At 40.2% G+C, this 26988-nt stretch overlaps 1 protein-coding gene across 1 annotated transcript in view; it reads left to right on the top strand.

The window, feature by feature from the left end:
* The first annotated feature begins 228 nt into the window (after window positions 1–228).
* Window positions 229–26988, top strand: part of casz1 (castor zinc finger 1) — a 168408-nt gene continuing 141648 nt past the window's right edge. Inside the window, exons 1-2 of the mRNA XM_079176692.1 lie at window positions 229–368; window positions 1988–2044. The gene's annotated coding sequence lies outside the window, so the exon portion shown is untranslated. The remainder of the gene's footprint in view (window positions 369–1987; window positions 2045–26988) is intronic.

Genomic DNA, 26988 nt, shown 5'->3' on the forward strand with positions numbered 1-26988 from the left:
TTCTAAACATGCTTAGCTTTATTCATTTAAAACACATGCATATAAAACATAGTAAAAGAGTAAATTGTGTTGTCAAGCTGTCAGCTGAGACAGAGACCATAACTGAACTCCGTTCCAGGTTTTCTAAGCAACACCTGCCAACCGAGAAATTCAATTAACGACTCCTCTTCCCACTTGGAGCCGGTCTCCAGGGCAGATCTTCCGGGCGACTCGCCTAGTAAGAAATTAGAAAATGCTACAATAAAACCCGAAAAACTGAAAAAAAAAATTGTGGCAACTTTATTAATGAAAGCGCCCACGATATCCAGCGTAAACACACACGTCCCGTTTAGTTGGAAGTCTCCGAAAGACAACGAAGTCTACCTCAGGTAAGAGTTTTCCCTTTCCTCTCAACTACTGTACATGCTCTTTTCAAAACACATCATTCTCTGCCGAAAGCGACATCAAAAGTGTTGCTCGCTGGAGCAGTGACACTGAAAACGAGCATTTTGAAGCAGTTTTAAACAGTTCAAATAAAAGGACAGCGACTTGACGGTAAACACGGTGTGACTCGCTGCCCCGATGCAGCGGCGGCGGCGGCGGCGGCAGCGCCGAGAGCAGCGGCAGCAGGTCTGGTGCGACTCATGCAGTGTGTTAGTGAGCCGACCGTGCCTTTTAGAAACGCCGGCGAGAGGACGAGCCCTTTCCTAAAACTTTGTTAATTCCCACGATGGTTAAAAATCAAAAGCCGTCAAATCATGAGCACTGCAGGCGACCAAACGTCCCTGCAAAAGTTGACACAGCAACTTCTCCCATCTGCGAGTTTAAATAACGTATTTGCACTCCCCCCCCCAAAAAAAACAAAATATAGCATAGAAAAGACAGCGTGAAAACAGGACTGATGTGAGGTGTTTTATTATTTATTCAGCAGCTCAGAACCTACAGTATAGGTTACTGCTGTCCGCTGACACTTCGCCAAAAGCAGCAAGAATGAGCGACTTTTGGGTGCGACTTCTTTGCTGAAACTGCCGGGGTTTGTCGTGAAAAACTTGTGAAACTCCTTTGGTTGCTCTTAAACAGGTAGTAGCTTTCACACAGTATCATTTACCGTAAATAGAGGAACTACTATAAATGCAATCAATATTCAAAGCCTTAAATGCGGAAGTTCTGCTGTTGAAGATTGAACATATATATTTTTTTCTTCATCTTGCGCGTGCACTATTGGGGCTGTAGTGTCAGATAGCAGCCCAAAGTGTAACCTGCTAAATGCACGACTTCATCAGAATGTGTGCATAAATACCATCAATAGATATCACATCATTATTAAAAAACCTGGAAAACCTGCTTATTTGCCCAAAATGTTGTGCTAACTATTGACAGGCTATTCACCTCTCTGACACCACACACACACACACACACACACACACACACACACACACACACACACACACACACACACACACACACACACACACACACACACACACCTACACACACACACACACACACACACACACACTGGTAAATACATTTTTTTTTTCTGCTGTTCCTGCTCTCTGTAGCTGAATGGCAGGTTTTCTGACTTCCACCATCTGTAGAACAAACAATCTGTTAAAAAACACTGTATGTATCCTGCGTGTTTGATTAGCTGTGATCTCTACAAAACACCACTTTGATGTGAGATTTCTTTTAACGTGCTTTTGTAAAGGGTCACCGTTGGTTCTCCTGTGAATTCATAAATGTCTGTGTTGTGTGCTTGCCGATGTGTTTGTTATTATTCTCATGGATGAAGATGAGGACAGGAATAGATCACTGGCACTTTAAACCCGGAGTTCTCATATTCTCACCGGATCTTTCTCCTTTGCTAATTATTGTGTTGTTTTCAGAGCAAATATGTCATATCCATGGCGACCAGGCAGGTTTATTGTCTCTCCCGTGCAATAGCTCACAAAAGTAATTAATTATCCTTTTTTTTCTCTCTCTCTCCCTCCTGTCTTTGGTTAAACAGATCATTCATGGAAAGCCATCTTCTATATTAAAACTGCCACTGCTAGTACAACACAAGGTAAACATTACATTTTTTCTTCTTCTATTTTACAGTTTTTTGTGCTTTGATTTGTTTTGTCTCACAAATCACTTGTAGATTAAACACATGTATAATATATAAAGATGCATTATGTTCACAGTGTGTTCTTTTGAGGTATTTTCCATAATACCCTCATAATGCAGCAGCTGTGCAGCCTAACTGTTGCAGATGTATTCATGCATGCAAAGCGAGCACACACTTGACACTTAAACAGGCGCGCTTAAAAACACATGTTTAGACATGAAATCAGCCTGCATTTTCGGTGATTTGAATAGCGAGCATTAGCCAGACTATAGATACGTTCACGTCAGTGGTATCTCCTATTTCACGAGGTCACCAAAACTAATAACCAACAGCAGGTGACACTACAGGGTACAATAGTTCACCTCCGTGCATTAGAGGGGTATTGTGCTCTTTCATACAGTCTGTCCAAAGAGAGCTGTAAAGTGATCAGTTGAAGCAGTTTCCAGCTCTTCATCCTGTGTGCTCCCTCAGTGTAACTCTGGAATGTGACGGCATGTGTCCGCTGTCCGAAGGTCCATCTCTATCTGGACACCAGCCAGCCTTCACTGTCAGACCGGTGGCACAAGTTCTCATCTCTCTTCGGCATTGATGAGACAGTCCAATATCCATCTGTCTAACATACTGCCCTTCCTTCTCTACCTCTCTTTTGCTCGCTCTCTGCCTTCCTTCTTTCATAATTTGTCATCTTCACCATAGGTAATGGTGGCGCTCGGTAAATATCCTGAGCTGAGAAAGCAGAGATGCTCATTGTCCATTTTTGCTCTTTTAATTGCGATTTGGTTTGTGTGTTTAGTTCAGTGTTTATGGGTGTGGTCCTCTAGGCCTTTTGATAGGGTCTCTCTCTCTCTCTCTCTCTCTCTCTCTCTCTCTCTCTCTCTCTCTCTCTCTCTCTCTCTCTCTCTAAAATGGAACTTGAATTGTTACTTGTAGTGCTGTGCTCTTGCTTCATTCGTCTGTTTGAGAATCTCAGTGGTTAATCAGTGTGCGATGCCTCCAACGTTCTTATTTCCTGCGGCCCTATCAGTCAGTGAAATGCCTCATGTCTCATAAGTACCCATCTGCATCTGTCAAGGGGTGTGTAGAATTAAACCCATGTGTATTCCTATTCTGTTTGACCTTGGCTGTGGACCTCAGGTCTTTGATGTCAAATAAGCGTCAGTAATCCCAGGCGGCATTTGACAGGCTTCAGGAGCCATTACTTTTGTTTCCCAGCTCATAAGCTTTATCAATTGCCCTCAGTGTAATGATTTTGTATACAAATTCACACTAGCACAACCACAGTGTTTTTGCCTTGTACAAATACACTGCCTTCAACACGTACTGTTATACCCGCACAAATAGCACACATGTTTTTTTAATCATCATTATTGTTTTTATTTTACTGCAAAGGAAATGTCCTTTTTGCATGCTTGATCAGCCAGTGGAGAAATCCAATATAATGGAGGTTCAAGGTGAATTGCATCCCGTGCATTTCCCCCCTTCGACTGAAGGAATATTCCAGAGCAAAATAAACAAATCACACAGACAACAGTAATATAGGGTTGATTTTGAAGGCATGAAATAAGTATCGATTAAATCCTGCAGTTCATAGATGAAAATGGCCTTTTTGGTAATTTGTCCTGGGTCCTTTCAATACGATGGAGACAGAGAGGGAGGCATAGACTGGGGGGGGGGAAGAGACTGCAGAAAAGGTGGAGAGGAAGAATAGAGAGAGGAATAGGACAAGTGAACAGAGATAAAGACAGAGAAGAGCTTTCACAGAGTTGAGAAAGGGACATACTGCCCCGTTCCGAGCTCATTATCATTCTTAATAAGTCTTAAGGAAAGAAGGAGCATTGAGTGTAAATGCACGGTAATCCTTACACTGGCCAAGGTTAGTAGGGACGTCAGCACATGCGCACCGTTCCCAGCTGGCCACTTTGGGACAGGGAGGGGACCAGAGGAGCACAGTTAAGGATAGATGTTCAAGGAGAAAGTGAGGACGTTTAGTCGCTGTGTAAAGGTCAGGCCCTTTTCCCCCGGCCTGTAGCTTTTTCAGTTCCTACACCACCTGGCATTTAGTGAGTAAACAGTTCTGCATCAGACTACAAACAGACGTATTTGGTCATAATAATACCTAATGAAGGCTGTAATAAATCAGAAGCAGAATTTAACAAGGATTTATAGATTAGGAACACATAGCTTGATTAAAAGAGAAATAGGACAGGTTTGACTTCGGCACCAATCGCCACGAGGGATTCAGTCTTGTACTCAAAGTAACTGTTGGCTGCAGTGCATGCCTAATTCACTGTTCTTTGGGTGTGGTCCAAAAGCGAGCATTAAGATGAATTGGATGAACCGGTGACCAATTAACTCATTTGACAAATTGCCAGCCACTTGTAGGGGTTGTTAAGCCATGTTGCTTGAATGTAAATCCAACGCAGTATGTTTTTATATACTATACTAAGCTTACAATCCAGTGTTGTGCGGAATTTCCGTTCATTAATCAAATCAGATGTGAGACACGTCTGGCACATTAATCTTAGTCCACAGTGAAACCACAGCAGACGGTGATTTTTATACTTCCAGTTATTAGTACGGTGAGTGGTTTTTGCTGTCACGTTGTCTCATCAGCGGTAAATTTTAAGCTTTGTTTTGAAATGTACACATTGCAGGTAAAGCACCTATGATACTTGAGCGTAAAACTGTGTAGATGTTTGATGGATTCTTGAATCTTTCTTGAACTAGAGTCCTGTCGACTGCTACCAATGTGATAAAAGTTCTGCCCCGTCTAAGTATATAAAACTGTCAAATGAATGTTTTTTTTTCTCAGCGAAATTAACCCCTCAATATAAATCCTCAACAATGTTTTGCTCTTTTATTAGTAGTATTAACGAGGGTTAGGAATCTTCATTGAGTCCCATAATTTGATCAAAATTCAGATTCTTGGTGTGATTCTTACAATCTGATTCTTAGATTCTTAATCTGAAGTTAATTCTCAATTCAATAAATATAAAAACAATTTTTCTTACTCCAGTGCAACGTGTGCCAAACCTTACACACTGATAAACAGAAAAACAAACTGAGGAAAGTGTGTGAGAGTATGCTCTCCTGTATTGTATGCCGGAGTTTCCTAATATGTGCCACTAGTAATCCTTAATGGCAGCTTTATTCTAGTTTATCTAGTTTAACCAGCTTTAGTGTCACATGATCAAAATGTTTTTTTCAGAAGATCCAACAAAAAACAATGTAATGATTTAGATGTTTGTTTGAACACGCAGTACAGGCTGTTTGTATCTCTCAACTGTATCCTCTAAAGGTTTGACAAATTATCATTCAAATATGTTGACCTTCTGGAAAAGCTGTCTTGGAGCCACTTTGGCATGCTACCAGAAAATCTTTACTGTCCCACTGACATTTTGGTTGTTCACATTTTTTAATTTTGGGATCCACTGACCATCTTCATTTTTAGTCTCCAGCTTTATATCACTGGTATCTTTGACTTTTGATGAAGACTCTCGGGAATATGTTTGCTTAATTGTCTAAGAGGGGGACAACAGTCAAATAAGCACATGAAATTGGAGCTGACGGTGTAGAGTGGGGGGTGCCCTTTTGTCTTGCTCAGTGTAATGCCATCTCTGTGCCTTTCTGTCATGCAAGGATGATTTACCCAGAGACAGATGTTCTCAGACCTTCGCTCATGAACCTGAACTATTTTGCTCTATTTCTTTGCCCTTTTAAAGGTTAAGGAGTGAAACATGTCAGCCTCCTTTGATTGCTGCGGTGTCAGTAGTTCTGTTCTACTGTGTGCTGAGTTCACAGGCTGTCCCTGTGGTGGACTTAACTGGGCTGAAAAAGTTGTCGTGTTTACACATGGAAGATGTTTTTAAGCCACATCTCTTCTTCACCATTCTCCTCATCCGACTGCACCGTCATTGCCAACCTGCTCCATTACTGCCCCCCCCCCCCCCACCCTCCCACCAATCCTCCAACCCCCTCCAGGGAGCCTTGGGAGGCAGAGAGCCATCACCATGGTGACCTGAACACAGATCCCCCACACACCGGTCCATTGTGACTGGCATGCGTTGAGGTGAGAGGGAACAAAATGTCACAGCAACAGGTTTTTTTGTGTTTTTGTTTTTGCCTCAATTCTCAATGGGATTGTGCTCCGATCCATGCGCTCAGTTACACTGGAGAGACTGTGGGAGTCAGGGAAACGGGGTTGATTGGAGAAATGAATACACTGACAAGGAAATGGTCCGTAAATACTAAAGTCTTTTTGTTTTCCTTTTTTCTTTCTTCCTGTGGTCGTATTTAGCGTCAGGTCAAAAACACAAAGGGGAGTGTTATTGTTGTTATCTGATTAAAGGTGTTTGCAAATTCTCCAAATAAGCATAGCCCAAAGTAGCAGTATTGCAAATGGGAAGATAATGAATAAAAAATAAGGTAGTTTAATTTGGCGGCAAGTTTTTAACAACATTGATACATTCTATATACAAAAACAAAGCAAACCAACCCTTCTCTGTGTCGTCTCATAGATAGATATTCTTTCTTACTGGAATTTCTCCATTTGGTCACACACAGGTTGTAGTTTGTCCACAGAGGGCAGCAGGGACATATTCAAGACGATGACACTTTTCGACCCCCCCCCCCCCCCAAATCTTGTTGAAACCCAATGCAAGAAACTGGTTAGATTTTGGTGTTTCAACTGAAGAGAAAATAGCAACTCCCTGGACTGCTATCAGTCAACATAGGGCAAAATGATTAAATGTGAACACACGATGTTCAATAACATAACCTGAGAGCACACAGATGTGTGCTGGATAATATCAGTCACTTAGAAGACCCCGGGGTCTAACTTGCCCCCTGCTTCATTGTACTTCTGCCATTGTGGCTCGTAATAAGCTTATAGTCATGCACTTCGAGATCTGAGTTTATGCTGACCTTTGACCTGCCTTGACCCAGGCAACATGCTATTGGCTACAGGCCTTGGAGAGGGAAGTGGGCATATAGATAATGTGGCATTGAAGAGGTGGAGCAGATTTTGCCCCCAACCCTGAAGAAGATGTGGGCTGTGTCACATGACAGCTCCAGGGTTGCCCTCAGTCCCAGAGGTTGGGGTGGGGGGGGGGGGCAGCCTGTGCCAGAGGGCACAAGGGTGGCTTCAAACACACAAACCTAACGTCTGGCATAATGTCTGGGCCTCCTGGCCTCTGCTCCATGTGTATCACCCCATAGCTCATATGATAGTAAGTATTAAAGTGATTACTCTTATTAGCTCAGTATTTCTATACTGTACATACATATTAATATACATATGTTTTGTTTCGGTTAGCTATGCAGTGCGGATACTGCACAAATATGCATTAACTCCCACAATAACCTGTTTTATTATGCAAGAACCAGAAGTCTCATTAATATTTGTTGATATGTAGCTATAGCAGTCAGGTCTTTTCGTGCCAAGCCCGTAAGAGTCTGCCATCCCCGAACAGATGCAAAGGTGCAGGTCCTGCGAGATCCTTTTATGTTTCGAGACCTCTCCTTGATCCTTTTACTGCGACCTAAACCACAACACAGCTCTGTCTCAATCAGCTCTTTGCTGTAATCCCACTTCAGAATTCCTCTTGGCTAAGGGAGTAAATAAATTTTTCAGCGTTTATTAGAATACAGCTTGCCAGAAGGGACTCCTCTCTCCTCTCCTATAGCTGCTCCAGTAATTAGCAAATTGATTAGGAGAACTTCAACACACCTCCTTGGCTCTTATCTCCCCATTCTAGGACAATATTGCTGTGCCATGGGACGGCGTAAATATTTTAAGGGAAACCCTCAGTGAATCTCATTAAATGGCTATGGGGCAGAGCAGCTGTCTCCTGCTGAAGGTCCCAGCCAATTTTCTAAACTATGATTAAAGAAAAGTTTTGGATTATTTAAACATGCCATGTCCTGTGGGTTTTTTTCAGTGCCACTGAAGACCTCTGTGATTCCCCCACCCCTCCGTGCCAGGACTGCTCCTGTCCCTTTGGATCTATTAGTCTGAAATCGTTTGGGTGATGACTCTTTGAAAGTGGTGGTCATTCTGGGATGCCATGTTCAAAATGCAACAAAGACCTCCCTTTTATGCACAAATGCTAATTAAAAATTGTACCCCCATCCCCAAGCTGCAGAGGGAGAGACTTGGTAGCAATTTGGCAGATAATCAAATTGCATTTTAAATGGAGCCGTTTAAAGATGACTGGAGTCTGCTCACAGGAAGACACAGTGGCACGAATTAAGCTTGAATAACCTGCCATGTGCAGAGAGGAACAATACAACAAAATTCACATGACAATAGGTAGCTGCATTTATGTAAATGGACTACATGCAATGCTTGATTTATGTTTTTTTTAATTAGTTAAAAGGAACCCAGGTTTGTTTTCTACAAATGCATGCATGCAGGAAGTCTGTTTTTCTTCTAATTATTATTTCACTCTGACTAAGTGGCATTTTCTTCATTATCTGTCCTTACAATTTGACCAATTGAGGCAAAATGCTAATAAGACATGATTTGTTAACAGTTACGGTACCTTGGTAACGTTTTGTTCTTAATTTTACATTTTCAGCCTGACAGAAAGGGCAAACTGTGTGGAAATGTTGTCAACAGCTATGTTTGTCTCTAAAAATCTGCGCTTAGAAGCTGTCCCCCCACATTTGGTATACATCATTAAGTTCTTCGTGGCCCATCAAATTGTTTATTCACACAGCATTCCAGTACATATTAGTGACATCTCGTTAGCAGAAAACAGAAAACTGACACAAAAAATTTGGGAAACAGGCCTGAATTGTTTATCCCCCCCGAATAAGTAGAAAGAGTGATTCTCATGAAATGATAGAATTGGATCAAACTTACAACTCCCAAAGCCTTACTTTTCTCTCTCTCTCTCTCTCTCTCTCTCTCTCTCTCTCTCTCTCTCTCGCTCTCTCTCTTTCTGAAAAACTGAAAGCACCAAATTATCTGTTTAGTTTTCAACACCATTCTTGCGCGGGCAACATTTCGTGTGAAGTTTAACATTCCAGTACAGCCATCAGAACTGCTTCATATCCATAAAACCCCATTATGGACAGCACAACAAGTGATGCTTGACTTGTAAGTTTAAAGGGTTCTTAATTGGCTGTGATTTGCTGGCTGTACAGCAGTTACTGTGAAAGTGGCATAATGATCCTCCTTGGATGACACATTACTTTTCTGGCAACTTAATGCACCTTAACGCTGCATGTATCTGTCCTCTGTTTAAGCGTTGCTTTCATTTCAGCACCATAACAGACTGACATAACAATGGTTTTGACCTGCCCACTACAGGTTGCACTTGAGTAGATGTAATGTTGACCTCCTCCACCTTCTCTACAGATAGCCACATCCAGAGATAGTCCCTTGAGATCTTTTACAATGATCCCCCATGGCAGTTTCTCTGTTTTCTCTTTAGATTTGTGGTTAAGGTAGCTGAATACATTTAGAGAACTGTGACGCACCAAAGCAGCTCCGCCTTACAGTATTAGATGCTCATTTTTAAAGCGTTTATCAGCACAGTAGGCCGGGAAAAGTACCCCAGAGTTCTGATTATATAAAATGACCTTTAAGGAAAGATTCACTGAATTTTTTCTTTGTGTTAATGATGGAACAATTTCATTAATTTAATTTTAAATAGTTTATATTAGACCAATAGGCAGCATATTTAAATGTTCTGAGCTTTGCAGTATTCAAGCTTTCGTTTCTAATATTCTCATGCTGCATTGGGTTTGTGTAAAGATTTATTTTTCAGCCTTATGGTGATCTCAAAGTCAGCATTTTTATGAAGAAGCATCTTTTTAAATAATAAGCATAACACAGATTTTTGTTGTTGTTGATAAAAGCAACATTAAGGACAAGGCGTCCCTAATTGGAGCAACACAATCCCCGTCTTATGATGTTGATTGACAAATATTGTTGCAAAGTTAATGACACAAGAGGGGATTTGATTGATCAAGTGGGTGACTGATCATAAAACTGCAGTCAATATTTGGCTGTAGCTTTATTTCCCGTCTGAACAACAGTGTGGCAGGATGTATGGCTAGACACACACAGCACTGGCAAAACACATATTTACACTTCAGTCTCTCCTGAGCTTGATGCTGCTGCCTCTGTTTGCTATACAGTAAATAATATCCCATGATGCTAAAATGAACAGTCTTAGTGTATTTATTCAGTTGGTGCAAAGGGTATTTGTTAAACCTGACCAATTTTGGAATTTTGAAAATCTCCCTCTAATTACTGTACTGTGTGGATCCTTTGGTCCCTGTCCCCCTGCTGCAAATGATGGTATAAAAAGTCTCTTTTATTTATAGAAATAAAATTTGAGCTTTATAGACAATAGGCTAGTTCTGTTTTACGGTAGAGCAGACTTTATCTTTTTAATAAAAAATTCCTTACTTGGTGAAAGTTTAATTAATAAGGGACTTAAAGCTAAGGGAATGAGCAAGGGAGTTGGGTCTTTAAGGGGGTACTTATTTTTCCATCTGGGCTATCCTCCAAAAAAACTGTCAATTAGTGTGTTAAGCTGAAGAGACAAAAAACGTCATTAGTTCTTGCAAAAAGAATAATGGGTTTTAAAGGTTTTGCTTTAGAGGCAGGCCAAAAGCACAAGAGTGAGTCTTATGTATTTTCATTTATTTCTTGCAATTATAAAAGTTTGAAGGAAGGGCGTATTGTTCTAAGGTGCATGATTGAGGAAGCAGACACAGTGGGTTGTTTTTCTAAGTAACTGTGTACCTTAATTATCTGAGATAAGACTAATAAAATTAGTTGCATTTGGTGGAGTGAATCATAGTGTGTAGAATATATAATATTTCAATTTTGATAGTTTCCTGGTTAGCAAGCAATGCTGTTGTTGTTGATGAGTTGTGTAGGCTTTTGGATCACGGTTAGATGTCTCTGTGTATTGTTTACGTTGTATAATGTATGTGTGTGTCAGTGTATACTGGCTCACCTGCCATACCGTCCGCTTACAGAAATGAAGTAGCAGTTAAGGTTACAGAAAACTTTAAATTGGGAATTAATTGGTTTGGTGGTCTTGCCATCAATTTGTAAAGACGTCATGAAGCAACTGTTGGGAGCTTCCCTCTGGTTTCTTTACTTTATGTTAGTCATATGTATTTCCTAGTTAAAGTTTTCTTTAATTACAATGACTGATATATTTGACCTCAGGACATCCCTGACCACATGCTAAGAGTTCAACATTTTTAGAAGTTTAGAGATTTTCCAAAGTAAAAGTCCCCAGAAGTGTTTGCTTCAACTTTTTCCCATGGTCTAATGTTAAAAAAGTTAACAAATATCGCAATAAATCATAATATCCAAATGCAATACTTGCGTAGAATCGCACTACTTAAAAGTCCCAATACATATCGAACCCGAGTGTTGTGATAGTATCGTCTCGGGATATAAGCATATTGTCCCTAGTAATTAGTATTGTCACAGAGTAGGAAAGCTTCGAAATACATAATACTGCTCTTTGCTGGGTGTCGCCATTGATGAGTGACAGATGGATTATTTTATTATCTAGTTACCTTGTTGAGAGAATAGGGACTTGCGAATCTCTATGTAGTGCCAAGCCATGCATATAATTACAGTAGACGCCTGTTATTTGGCAGAATTGTTATTTAAGAAGAATTCCAAGCAGCTTATTCCAGCTGACAACTAAAATGCATCTTTGTATATGTCGTGCTTTTCAACCAGGGAACAATAAAAAAGACACATTGTCTTGCAACAGTCTGATTGTTGCTTATGTGGGTCTCAGCAACAGGTTTTTATACGTTTTATAAATAAATTGTGAATTGGCAGTGATGGCACGTTAACTTTACTAAATAACTAGAAAAACAATATAAATATGGTCATTTTCATTATTTAACTATTTACTTTTACAGTTTTGATATCATTTAACTGAAATAGAAATGTCTCTATTATCCCAATGGTGATGCTTTTTTATAATTTCTTCTTTTTTTTTACATTAATTCATGCTAAGTTATAGCATTGAAACATAAATCCTAATTAATCCCAGCAGTATGTCTCTTTCCTTTAAAACTTGGATATCATCACTGCGTTAGATCATTAAGAGCATTGAGAGTGAAATGTGTTCCACCTTGAAGACATACTTAGTCAATGTGGTAAGGTAACCTGTAAGTGAGCAGGGTCCTTTTTGTAATGAACTTCCTACCTTGCAGATGGCCATTTGAAGGTTTTTTTTTTATTTTATGCGGGCAGAAAGTGCGACAGTGGTGCTTAGATGAGCCTTACATAACTGGTCATAGTGCAAGACTTTTCAGGCGCAGAGCCCAAAATATGTCATTGACTTGTGCCACACAACAGGAGATGTTTTTTGCATCACAGTGTGTGTGCTAGTAAATGATTGGTTACAGGAGATTCTCCAATAAATTAATTGTTTCCACTTCATGGTTAAGTATGTGCTACTCTTCCAAATCGAGTGCTGGTACTTGGTTATTACACTTTAATAGCTCGCTTGCCAAACTAACGATATATTACTCCATGTGCTGGCTCAGATCAGAGAAGATGAATTGGCTATTAATTAGAGTTGCACTGAGAGGGCACAGGGGAGAGACTACTCATAGCCTTGCAATCAGTGTCTACGGGGGCCCTTTTCTGACTAGGACAGCCAGGGCAGGACCAGGTCACCGGGTGTTATCATGAAAACCATTGAATCTGGCGGAAGGAGCAGCATCAAACATGGCCACCATCTTGTTGAGTCAAACAAAGGACAAGGGGCTTTAACATCGCACAGCTGCAATTTCATCTGATGGTTTTAGTCAGGAGTGTGAACAGAATGGCAGAGATGCGTGGGAGGGTGTTTGGCTCCATGAAGTTCCTTAACAAAAGCCTCACGTCCGAAGGACTTTGAATTAGAAAGTTATGGAGGAAATATTTGACGGGCAGAGATGATTTGTAGGGAATATTATTGTTTGGCTCACTTTTCTTGTGCAGCCTCTGAATTAGCCCTTTTATCACAATTAATTAAGCTTGCCTATAGGAGATGTTCCATCTTGAGCTCATCCACACAGGATAAATAAGTCAAAGCAGCAGGATATATGTCCCTTTATTGGCTGACTTGATCTCGGAAGCATCTGTAGTGGGGGGAGGCTGTCTCTGTGGTGCAACTTTGTGGAAGAGTCTTTGCCATCACTCACTTTGAATGCTTCTTTTATGACTCGTTTTGTTAAAAACCTCTTTTTTTAATGCAAGGTATCAGGAGTTATGGCCTGTCTATGCAAATTAGGAAATTTTGACAGTTTGTTATTCATGTCATCGCCTTTTTAAACACTTAAGGGCAATAAATTTCACCGTGACAGGCTGCTCCGAAATTGCCACTAAATATTATTAAATATTTTAACAAGTTCCTTGTAAATATGCCTTAAATGTTTGAACGATGGGCAGGAAGAAAAATGGCTTTGCATCAACTTATTAGAGGCTATAAAAGTGGCAGTGATTTATCATGGATGTGAAGCAACTCAGGCCATCTTTTTTTTTTGTTTAGATTATTCTCTGAGCTTGCTTTGTCCTGATGTGCACATTAACGAGAGAAGCATCATGTTAAAAGCCGGCAGTTTCACAAGTCATGAAAATGTTAGCGGCCGACATTGTTTTACCTGTGGACCTTGAAAGACAGAGCGATATATGGCAACAGCATTTTAAAGTTTTAAAGCTCTCGTTCCCATTTACAGTTTTACATTTTGTGATATCACCGGCTATAACAGAGTGTGTTTATGAAGAAATCCAGTTGACTTGATGTTGCACATAATTGGTTTAATATATATCGGAGGTGAAATAACTCAGGCAGCTTTTATCTTACTCTTTCATGTATTATTTGTTTGCCATCGTTAAACCACCTGTTTTTTAAGTTTCAAGGTAAAATCTGACTATTCTCATGGCCATTTAAAGGATGCAAATGTTGTGCAAAAATAAATGTTTTTTGTCTCTGCATGACAAGTTATCTGTAGCATTGTAATGCCTCTGTCTTGTGACACTGATCACCAGATAGCTTCTCATTCTTCAGTGTCCTCCAGCTTCTGCCCATGACAATGATGGTGTTGGTTTGATATGAATCAGAACAATCTGTCTGTTGTGTTACATCCAGATGTATAATAATCAATAATTTTCTCTGGTAATGCCAGTCTCAAATCTCTTTAATTACAAAGTCAAGCTACAAAGAGAAGCTGAACAGTCTAAAAATAGTTTGAGATGTGACACAGTCTTGTTTGTGCTGCACCTTTCCAATTGTTAGGGCTGGAAATTGAGCATCACATCAGGGTCATTCAGAGTAACACAACAGTGTTCCAGAGGATTTATGTTTTACGCTGGCAGTACGCAGATTCCTTCAGCCACCTTCCAGCTTTCAAATTCGGAAGTCAATTTCTTTTCTGACTAGCCTATCATTTGGTTTCTTAATTTAATGCACTTCAATTACGATCAAGTTCAACTTCATGTTCTTTATTAACTCTTAGGGGAGGAAATGATGTCGGCCAGCACCCGCATAGACAGAAAAGAGAAGGAAGATCAAAAAAAATAAAAAAATCACGACTTGGCACAAGATTGCAAGACACAAAAAAAACATTGAATGAAACAACTGTCATGAACGTAAAAAAAAAATATCAAAAACGCTGACTGTGCAGTTACCTCAGTGGTTTTATTATGTAGTCTCATAGTCACTAAAGAGCTATCGAAAAAAAGCCTGGTGCATATTTTTTTATAACATGCATCTGCTCCATGCTTTCAGAGCATGGGTGTTCACCATTCTTTGCTTCATTTGACTCTCGTCTGGCTAATTCACGCATTCTCTGCAGCCCTGACTGGCACCTGTTACTTTACATGTGTTAGAAGCTGCTTCTTCATCACCGGTGCTCCCGAGGTGCACAGCAAGCAAAAGGAACAAAATAAAAAGCTCTGCACAACTGGGTCTTATCACAAATCAGAGGATTAGTAGTTTGTTTACGTTTTAAGGAGCACAGAATATTACCTACTCAATATTACTCTCTATGCTTTATTGATACGGCAACATTTTAGTTCTGTGATCTGATGAACAAGACATCTTGATCTAATCGGTGGTTTTGTTTGTTTGACGCTCTTTATCATATTGTGTCTCGCTGCCTTTGCTCCTTGATGCTCTTTTTAGATATTTCGGTATAGAGAAGGCAAGCACGGGTCATGTAATCCACAAACCCCTCACTGTTTTGGTTAGAAGCCTACTAGAGTATTCTACAAATCTCAGTGCTGTCTGAGCGCATCACTCTTACTGGTTAGTGTGACGTGACGGCTGCCATGTCAGCAACATGGCACATCTCTGTTCTCCCTCTCTGGAGCCCTCTGCGAGTTTTCCCTGGGGTTGGCAGAATACGAGTGCCCCCTTGTCTGACTGGCTATAACCTTGCCACCAGCTTGTGTGTGCGTGCGTGTGTGTTTTCCAACTCTAAAGACTTGAACAATGATGACTCAAGCCACACAGAGTACACCTCAGGGAAAATACAGTGGAAATAAAAATAACAAGTGGATTTTTGACTGCAGTCAGATGTGAGAGGAGGCACGCTGGCACTCGGCTAAAAGCCGGAGCAGATTCAGCCCCCCCCCCCCCCCCCCAGTTCATTAGATTAGGCTGTCTCGTGTTCAGGAAGTGCTGAAAGGCACTGCAGATTGTATCTGCACAAAATGCTGTCCTTACATCCAGAGACAGTTGCCAGTCCCAGTCTTTGAAATTCCAAAGTAGTTCTCAATCCAGTTAAGGACTGATATTGTGGTTGTCTCTTTGTGGCCCTTCTGCTGAGGGTTCTTATTAGAAGGGTTAAGTATGAGGATGCCTGTGTTGGTATTTCTGTGGTTGCTCATCTGCGCACCGCACATGATTTTTCTCTAAATTATTTATTTTCCTGACACCGCCATATGGTGCTGTAACTTGTTTGTCTTGGAGCATACTGGAGAAATGCAAGACCTAGACGGGATTACTTCTTGTGTGTATACATGGGAGACCCCTCTTCAAACAATGCCTGTTTTTTGTTATTTCTTTTGCTGGGTGGGCTCTGTTGATGCAATTCTGTGCAACAATCTACAAGAGTTCTCTTCTCATCTATTTGAGAGCAAAGAGATAATAAACATAATCGGGCCAAAACGAGGAGATGTTTCAAAGAGATGCGCCGAGGCCCCTGCCATTGCTCCGCCGTTGATGGTCCAACAGAACAAGAAGTAGGAAGGGCCGTGGAAGAATTGGGTCCTGATCTTCTTTGAAATGCCACAATTAATTGCTATGCGTTGTCCCCAATGCATGGATGATTAAATGCGCTCCTAAACTGCCCTGATTTGTGGGGGCACCTTGCCGATTTTATTTGCCACTGTTAACATTTTCATCCCTGCATTATGCATGGTGCTGTGAGGCAAGGAAGTGCTGCAAACAAATGGCCTGAGGGATCGCCGTAAACACAGCGTGCCATAAGGGGGAGAAGACTAACAGTTCAGCACCGCCTCCCTCAGCCGGTCTTCTTCTGACAAACTAGACAGCCCCTCTGCAGCTTGGCTGCAGCTTAGCAGAGCAGTACAGTGTGGTTATCAATGTCAGTTACCTCAGCTATTCAAAAACCTTGACTGTAAATCACCAGATATATATATATGTTGAGAATGTAAGGACAGGGGTGGGGTTTGATCAAATGGAATATGCTCATCTGTATCTTTATTAATCAAAAACGAATGCACGTCTCATAGAATGTTTCTATCCAACTAATTGAATACGATCGCTCCTCCTTCAGCATGTATAGGCTGAGGTCACTTTCACTAGTTAATTCTGACAGCGAAAGCAATGTGCTGCTGGTTCCTTTGTGTTTAGGGATTTTAATTCCTCATTGCAATAATCAGTGACTGATGGGAGCCCTAGTGCTTTATGAAGGCATGCCAAATGACATGTGCTCCCTTTTGAACATGAAACACTCCGAGTAGAAATATGAATTTTCACATTAGAGGCATACTAACTCTGTGATTAGGATTTACTTGATCTGGGATCTTGGCTGTTAGAAGTGCAACGCTGCACACACGGCCGGCCCGAGTTGTCAGCTGTCATGGCATTGGCCCAGAGCCTTACACTTGGCAGGTCTCCACCCTCTCACCTCCGGCTGACAATGCAAATACAGGCAAACGATGTGTAGCCGCTGGACAGCTCTGTATCGCTCGTGTAATTCCCTATTGTAAAAAGAAAACATGGGCCTGGTGTAAGTTGATCAACACAATGATGGTTCTTTTCACAATGATAGTTTTGACAGTTCTTCATTTTAAGCCATAAACCAGTCGATCCTCTCAAGTTCTAGGCAGTATGAGCAGTCAGCCTCTTGCCATCAAAACACTCTGCACGGCATTAACAGTAACGAATGCACCAGGCAATGGAAAGAGGGCAGATATTGTTTTTTATGGCCTGACCTTTAAGACATTATTATTTTTTTGATGAATAACTCTTTACTCTGAATGCGGGCATTAAACAAGTTTCCTCGAGGTTTGCAGTCATCGTCCCTGACACAAATGGCACAGCGAAAACATCTCATCCTGTGCACATGCAAAGTGAAGAGAGCTGTCAGTGGATATGGAAAGTCTGTTTTAGCGGACTGGAGTGTAGTGTTAAATAGGTGGCAACCAGTTCATTAGGATGCCTTTCAGAGCATGAAAAATGACCTTTTCCCGTGTAATTGTAGTCTGAGTTCATAGATAGTTGACTGGAACCAGAGCATACTGTACGTTGACAAGGATCACTGGAAACAATTAGCATTGCATCTCACCAGTCAGTCTGCAACCAGCGCTCAGTTACCTCTTTTTACACCTTCTTGCTGAAATGCCAGTCTGATTGATTATATGTGACAGATACATTTAGCATACAGATGCATCATTTAATTTACCTAGTGCATTGAACTGAATCTAATACTTTATTTGTCTCATGTATCATAGTATGTCTTAATAAAAGACACTGTTTCAAAAACAGTCCAAAGTATATTGTCTTGCCACATAATACTTTACATAGATGATAAGGATGTGTTATGTAAAGCTAGCCTTATACCGTAGTGTTAACTTCTAAATGTATTTGTGGTGCCAAAATGATTAGACTTCAAATTAGATGGCGGGAGTCAGCACACAACATTGGTGTGGCACGAAATGTCAATATTTACTTATCAGATAAATGTAAAGGCACAATTTATAATCCAAATATTATCAAAAGGGTAGACCCACCAGCAGGAGTCAAGACACAACATCGAAACCTGCTTTCACCGCCCAACACACACACACACACACACACACACACACACACACACACACACACACACACACACACACACACACACACACACACACACACACACCACACATTAAAACAGTTTAATGGCAAGTCTAGGCTTTTTTTTGGGCACTTTATTATTACCAGTTTAATCATGACTTATTGTACTTCTATGTACCACATTTACAATGTTCAGATTAGTTTGACATACAATTTGGGTTCAAATACTCCATTATATTTGCATCTGTCATATAACTCCTGAGGCCTCTATTGTACTTGTTTAAGGTTATCAACTTGATAAAAAGACATACGATGCTCAATGTATGCCTTTTTAACTCGCCCGTCTCAATCTAGAGTCTTAGGGTAGCGCAGTGTATTTATGACACTTGTGGAAAGCATCAACAACGTGTTAGTCGATATGTATCTACAGCTTTACTTTTGCGATGTTAGGTTGCCACAGGTTACAGCTGATACAACATTAATAAATGTCACCATTTTGGATCACTTCTCTTCTTTTCAATCTTCATTGCTGTCATCATCAGAAATCTCCCTCCTACTCTGTGGTGTTTTGATAAGGCAAATATTATGTGGTTGAAGAGAGCAAATATTTAAGGTATCTGCAAATGTGATGCACATCTGTCAAACAGCCCAAGGGTGAAAACCAGCGCATAACAAGGCAACAAATGCTGATCCGGGACTTCTCTGCGGCAAAATAAAATATGGCTCAAGTTTTCATTAAGGTGCTATTGATTAGCTTTTCCTGGCAATGAATTATGGACAACATTAAATAAAAGGGAAAATATTTTTATGACTTTACTTAGGCCATGCCAGATTCCCCCTTTGCCTCTTGTATGCTCGCCCTGACAGGCATTTTGTTTTCTCTTAAATTTTTGTGGCTTTTGTGAGACCTAGACTAGGTAAGAACTAAATATTTCACTTTAATAACCTTTAACATTTTAGATGTGTGTAAAATTATAGTAATAATTTGGAATTTCAGACCCCCCCCCCCCCCTTGTTATAACCATTTTTAAAATGTCTAAATATACATAGAAAACAGAGAACAATCATGCAACATAATCCGGGTAGTTGCTCTCCTTTCATATATTCAGTTTATTCCAAAGAACTGTTTTTCCATGGACATTATGTGTTTTCTGAAGGTTTCTGCCTGTACGCGGGGACAGCAGTTGCCAGCATGAAGAGTTTGTCTACTTCGGTGACCTTTAAAGGATATTCTTGGCACTATATCTTGAATTATTAGGTTAGAGATTTTTCGTGCCGATGAAGCCACTTGGATGAATGAGGAAACCTCTTCAAGTGAAAAACCGAAAGTTAATCCGCATTTGATTTACTTTGACTTCGAGATATCTTTGATGACTTTTCTCCACGTTCTCTCTGTCTTTACCTGAGTCTTCATCTTACTGTACACCTTCATAAGCGTTGCTGCACCCCCACACTGTGGCATCAGCTATCTTATAAACAGCTTCTCCCTCTTATAATTGCAGAAGCATTCCTCAAAACCTTTATTATCATAAGTCCTCCAGTGCTATGGCACCGCCTCTGGTGGCCAGGAAGAGGGAAATAAAACACCAACGTGATAAAATTCGACATTTTGACCAATGGGTTCAAATACAATGTTCATAATAACAAAAATAAAATACATATTTTCTTACAACCTTCTACATGTATTGTTTTTTTGTGGTAAAAAAACAAGCAGAAGACCTATAACAGACAGAGCAACATATTTTCTCTTTCTTTCTGTCATGAAACCCCACAAAGGAACAGCTCCCTTCACAATCTTGGCATTCGTTTTGACTTCACCATCACTGGAATGTACTGACTGTTGATGTTCTATATTAGAATAATTACATCTCTCTACAGTAAATAGTAGTTCAACCTGTCCGGCCTGTTTTGTGTTCTTGAACTAATTTGGTCTTCCAGCATATAAATGTCGGTTTTCTTAGCTGGGACAAGTTGCCTGGCCAGTTTTCTCAACTGGAACATATTTTGTCATGTTTTATACCGAGTTGTAACACGTTGAGCGCAATGTAGCGAATGCTTATATACAGAGTTGTACATGTGTTAACACTTCATAGCAATAATGCTACTCAACTATTTGGCCCACTTGAATTTGGCCAACATGCAAGCCTTGTAGAGTAAGACCTTTTATCCTACGTGGCACACAAAGTCATTTTAGGTGCATGAGCATGCCACGCATTCTGTATGCTTGGTTTTAGAAGACAAAGAACACATACGAAAGTATGTTCATGACATTTGCGTCATCAAAAAATGAATAATGAAGAAATCTTGCATTGTGTTTTTGGAGGATTGCAACCACACCTACAAGTCATTAAACTACGTGCTGTATACGCTCTTATGTTCAGGAGGTTCTCTTAACCGTGGTATTGGTGCATTTAGACGGAAGTATGGATCTCCAAAATACCAGACATCAACAGCATAAGATTGTTTTCCTCTTTTGAAGTGCTGAAACTAATTCCTCAAGGGAAATGACCGGAAAAAAACATGAAACCTGAGACTGAGACTTTTTTTTCACACTGCATGCAGGTGGATAGTACTTTAGTTACAATTAGACTGACATCTATTGGGGAATCATTTGCTTTTTCACTGATCACTGTCAGGGAAGTAATTCCAATATGGTCTGGCAGTTTGTTACTTAAACTGCTTTAAAACTACAGTTGGTAACTTGAATTAAAAAAACTAAATAATATTTGCTTAAGCTGTCACTATATTCTGACGGAAGCACATGAGACAGATAATCTGTGAATAAATCAGGTTCCTCTGGCTCTTCTCAGTGCTCCTAATAGCATTTACAAGAATCCACCGCACCCAAAGGAAAACAACCAATCACAACTGAGGCGTCTCAAACCCGATGTCATTCACTGCTCCTGAAGCTCGTGAACTTTGATCAAACTGTCAAACTAGGCAGCGCCGATCAACATGATCAAGACTGATTTCGTGCTTCAACTGTTTTCAGAAGCACATTTTAGTGCTCTGTTTAGCTGTAATGTAACCTCGCCGCCATGTTGAAAACAGTCAAGCCAAAACCAAGCACCGCCCACCGACCGGAGTAAACTTTATCATATCAATTTTGAAATATACTGACTATTGGCACAAAATATCTACCTTTTTGGTTTGTTAAATTAAAACAAATATGCACACTCGAAAAAAAACCTTTTCCGCTGTATTCAAGACACCTGGAACTTAGTCTTCTGTCAAAGATCCCATTTTTCATGTTACTGCGGTGGAATAAGAGCTCACGGGTTTGAATGATATGTTTTTAAACAGACAGCTATTTTATTGTTTTAGATAATTTACAAGGTAAACGGCTTTGAAATCTGACTTTGGTAGTTCATTAAGTTGCCACCTAATGACAATCAAGAAATGACAAATCTCGTATAAAGCTGCGGTGCATAGTTAATAGAAAATGTTTTAGATGTGACAGTGCTTTATAAACGAACGCCATGACTGCTAGCTTCTCTTCAGTGTTCAGACTGCAGGCACTTAGTGCACCAGGTGTTTTGCACAAGATTTTTCCACAAGACAAATGGAAAAGTGCCATATCCTTTAAACATCCCATTAATATGTCTTATAAGACTCAGTACAACTGAGCACCAAAAGCTCAAGTTTATTACAGTTTCTTGTCTTTGTCAGGCATAGCTTCCAGTTTACGTTTTCAGGTAATTATAGAGCTATGCACACTAGAGTGGCACAAATTAGCACTTTGGGCAAAGAATCAGTTGGCTGGATGCCCATCATTGCCTGAATGGCCTGGACATGATAAACACACAAGCACAAATGCCTGTAAAAGGCACCCAAAGTGTGCGTCAACATTTGAATGGAGGATGTGTCTTGGCCCCGCATGACTGTGATTCAAGACAAAAACGTAACATACCTTTTAAAACTGTTACAGGACAGTTTTTCCTGAAAACTAAGAGAGTTCTGTACCATTATCTCCTCTGATTTCATACCATAAAATCGGGTAAAATTGCGCTTTAATAACAGGAGAACCCTGAAGAGTTATTTAACAAAACAGTACTGGGCTGAGAAAATAACCTGGATAAGCTCAACACACAGCTAATGTCAAAGGATGTTTTGACCTAAATCCTTTGGGTGTAGTATCTTTTCAAGGAGTGTGCCTGTTTTTGTTATGGCTATATTGCTGCTTTCTAGATGGATGCACTGTAAATCATTGTTTCAGTAAATGATGAATTGAGAGGACATCTTAGGAAAGGGCTTCAGACTATGCCTGTGCATGTGCTTGATGTGTGAGGGATGATGTGAGGGGTTTGATGTGGTCTGAAGAGTTTTTCTATCATAGATGCCATGAAAGGAAACTCATGGCTGTACTGTATGCTCTAACAGCTGAAGCTCATGGTAGAAACTGCAGGACAGAGAGCAGCGATTCCTCCTTATTGCATTTGGAATTTCCTCCCAGCTGATTGAAGTATCAGCATATTGCTGCCATATTCCCTTCCACAAGAGCCCACAGTTTTAATAATTTGCAGAATGAAGGGGGCTGATGAGAGGTTATCTAAGTCACTTGCATTCGTTTAATCTCTGAAGCACTGAGCAGTTTCCAGTTTTCACACAAAAAAAAAAAAGCAGTGTTGAAAGCTGACAACTGAAGTCTGCGTTAATGCACGCTGTTTAACCGGTATGTGTACTGTATGTATACAGTCATCAATACATGCCAAGGAATACTATATGTCCTACGTTTACAGTATGATCATGTGGAGGAAAAATAACAATAAGTAATCTCATGTCATTTAGCTGTTCTATGCAAAGTTAATGTAATCCTCTAATGTTTAGTGTAACGCATCAATCATGCAAAAATCTATTGTTGCATTAGCCTTGAAAGAACAATAATAATAAAAATGCTATAATGGTTTTAGCTTCCTTTCCATAAATCACACTTGGGGGTGGGGTGGGGAGGGGGCATCTTAACTTGCCACTTCAGCTCATCTGAGCAGTTGAAAGGATGCTAAATACTGATATGATATTGAACAATAACCGGAGCTGCAGTTGGTCACTTTCAACCTGAAGTGGTTTGAAATACTGCGTGACACAGTCAGTCGCTGCTTCTAACAGAAGTTGACCCAACACCTTCGACAATGACATAAAGCAGTTTTCTGTTCAATAGCCACTCAACAATGGGCTGTAAATCAACAGTAAATGCATAAAAACGGTGCATAGCGAAAGATTTATTGTAACACGGCAAATCCTTTTAAACAAATATTAAAATAAGACCCAAATCAGCCGGAACGTCATTTAACAGGTCATGCTCACTTCAGTTTTGAGCTGAGCCGCGGTAGCTGACAGGCTGTCAGAATTTACATCGATATTAACGCCTGATTAATAACATAGCTCTCACTCTCAAGATGGGTTTTGTTCTAAGTGTATATGTCTGTGATGATGAACAAAATGCAAATACAATCAACACATGATTGGAGCACAATGTTCTTACCAATGGTTAAATAGCACATTAGGATACATATATGAATGTAAAAGTATAACGGTTAAGCAAATCTCCTGTTCAATAACGTGCCATCATACAAACAGCCATGTAGCCATACGTATAGAGGGGATTGGTGTAGAGCACAGCTTTCAGATTTGATAAGCGGAAGAGCAGTTCTACCATGTGGTTTCAACCTGGGACCTTTACAAGTGCTTGTCAGAGTAGTGCTCAGAGTAGGAAGGAAGTGGGTGGAGAAGATAATTCTCCAAAAGGGGAAGAAAAAAGAGAAAACTAGAGAATTAATAAACGTTTTTAGTCTGGATAATCATTCATTTTGAACTTAAACTAAACAGAGCAACAAAACAAATCAGTTTTAGGGAAAGAATACATGTATTTTAATGCCCTCAAGCAAAACTAATTAAAGACGACACCTCATTTACATAAATAAGCATTATAATTTGCATGCATGCACAAGGGAATAGAGTCAGAAAAGAAAGCAATATTTTGCAGTCTGCTAATTTCATTTTATTCAGGATTTAAGCTTAATAAAGATTCATTTTGAAGGGGAAAGGAAAATAATCAAAGGGGAAATTTGAACTATCTCCAAAGATGCAGCAGCCTTCTATTGAAAGGGCTCTTTCCGAGTCACCAGATGACTCCTAATCTGGAGTGGCACTTCCTGGCCCAGCTCCAACACCAACTCCTTGAAAGGTAAAAAAAAAAATTTAGAGCCCAATTTATTAGTATGCAGTTCTGGCATCGGGTAGAGAATTAATGGCGGTGACTGATAATGACTGTAATCGTGGCACAAATGGGGTGTTGAAATAGCAAACAACGGGCACAAGGCATGTAATGGGGATTTTATTAATTACCCGAGGTCTCTAGCATGAGCAGTCTGCAGGATTTACTGTGGCCATGCCAGCCGGTCGAGGAGGGGTCGGCGAGTCTAATCTGACAAGGAACGGGTCACTATACAGAGACTGCAGTGTGGGCAAAACGGAGTAACGTGGCATGCTACTGTACTTGCTTTAATAAAACTGCTTTATAATATAATGTACGTTTCTGTCTTTGAAAAGATTACAGGCTCATGTTTTGGGGTTTGTATAATATCGAACATCAGAGTCTGTGAGCACCATGCTTTTCAGTGAATGGTTCCAAAGAGCTGGACTAAAGTAAAAAAAGAGGCACATCAGCAAGTGTTTAGTCACAAAAGAAAACAATTCAAAAGACCAGAAATAATTCAGATAAATGACTCGCTATCTTTTTTGATTAAGTTTTATAGTAAATGCAGTCACCTACAATGAAATACGCTCTCTCTATCTCTTTGCTGGCTATTAGAAAAAGAAATCAACATATGGTAGCACTGTCAGGTAGGATAGCCCATTCACACATCAACTCATCAACAAGAGAGGATTGATTAAAAGTCCTTTTTATTACTCACTGCATCCTTAATGGACGCTAGACTTTCAAAATGGAAGAAACAATTAGAGTTTTACTGCTTTGTGGGCACTACTGATTTATATAAATCACTGCACGGGTGTAAATTTTCCAATAAAAGACTGAACCACTCCTAGCATACATAATCAACGTGTCCACACTTGGTACATACTCTAGACTCGCACAATCTCTTTAAATTGGTAGGACTCAACAGTCACACCAATTCAAGCAACCAATCAACAGATTGGGTGTGCTTGATGGAATTTCTAAACTGTTTCTATATGCTCTACCACTACTAATCATACCCCGAGCTTTCTGCCCAAAAATAAATCTCCCCAAGGCAAACAAACATGGCTATAGCTTCTTATATTTCAGTGCTGTAGGAAGATGAAATTGGAGTTTGCTGTCGTTTATTTAGAGTAGTTATTATCAGCGTTGTAGTGGTTTCCCCCCCCCCCCCCCATAAGCCTGGTTTGTCCCAGCATGTGAGAACATTGTCATTGTATTGACAATGAAGTGATCACTGGGTGCCATTGGAACATGAGGTAGGTGGAGCCATGTTGTGCAAGGCACAATACAAAAATGACACTCCCCTGTTATATAGTCAAAGTTTAAAATAGCATCTAAAATTGGCTGGGTACCTAGGTGCAGTTAAAGTGATACTCCACCCAAAATGTTGTCTGATGAGTATCAAACAACCACCTTCTGTAGGCTTGAAAGGTCACTGTAAAAAAAAGTTAGATTGGTGGTGGTCAGCGTGATTCATATAAGTAATAATGTATCCTCAATCAGGAACAGTTTACAAAGAAGAAAAAATTTAATAAAACATCCATAAATCTGAAAACCAATGCTCCAGCATAGTTTACTTGTCTGCTTATGCATATGCTCAGTATGGAATTAACAGTGGCCATTACAACCCTCCCGACTAGGCCCAGGACTAGTATACCTTAAAATAGTGTTGCTATTGGAATCCACATGGATTCAATATTTCTCTTTTCACAAAGAAGTTTTGTCGCCTATGTGAAAAGTGGTGTTCGATAATCAGAAGAGAATCGATAACAGACAGATCCACCTGCACTTTAATTCACACACATACCATCTGGGGGTGTGGAGTGAGCTCACGAGACCTCAACTGCTACTCATCTTTGCTTGAGGCTACCGGCTCAAGGCTACATTAGCTACTAACACAACACTTAAGAATGTCAGACTGAAGGGTTGGTGGTTGAACTGTATTGTGGATAATGCAGGCGTTACGTTTTTTTTTTTACCTACATTAGTCCAAGTGTTAGTGCTTAGACTGGTAGGACATCTGAAGTGCCTTGAAAAATAAAGTTATGCCATGAAAACTTTGGCTCTAAAATTCCAACACGGGGGTGTGAGCAGCCAAAGGTCAACAGGTGACACCACAGGTGGTGCAGTCTGAGTGAAACTTAAACTAATATGTGGATCTAACAGAGTTGCAATTTGTCCTGATTTGGACTAAACGGTATAGAAAGGAAAGGCCAGCCCAGGCTCGTCTTTTACTCTTTCATCTCACACAGATACACACACACACACACTGAAACTAGTCAGCTGGATGTTATTTCAGAGAGTACAACCAAGAGTTGGAAGTCGGTTGGAAATCTTGGATCTGGAGTGATGATATGAGCAGCGTGGTGACGGCACATGATGTTTCTATATCCCCAATGTAATAACCC

The sequence above is a fragment of the Pholis gunnellus genome (assembly GCF_910591455.1).
Source record: "Pholis gunnellus genome assembly, chromosome: 2".
In the NCBI taxonomy this organism is placed as follows: domain Eukaryota; kingdom Metazoa; phylum Chordata; class Actinopteri; order Perciformes; family Pholidae; genus Pholis; species Pholis gunnellus.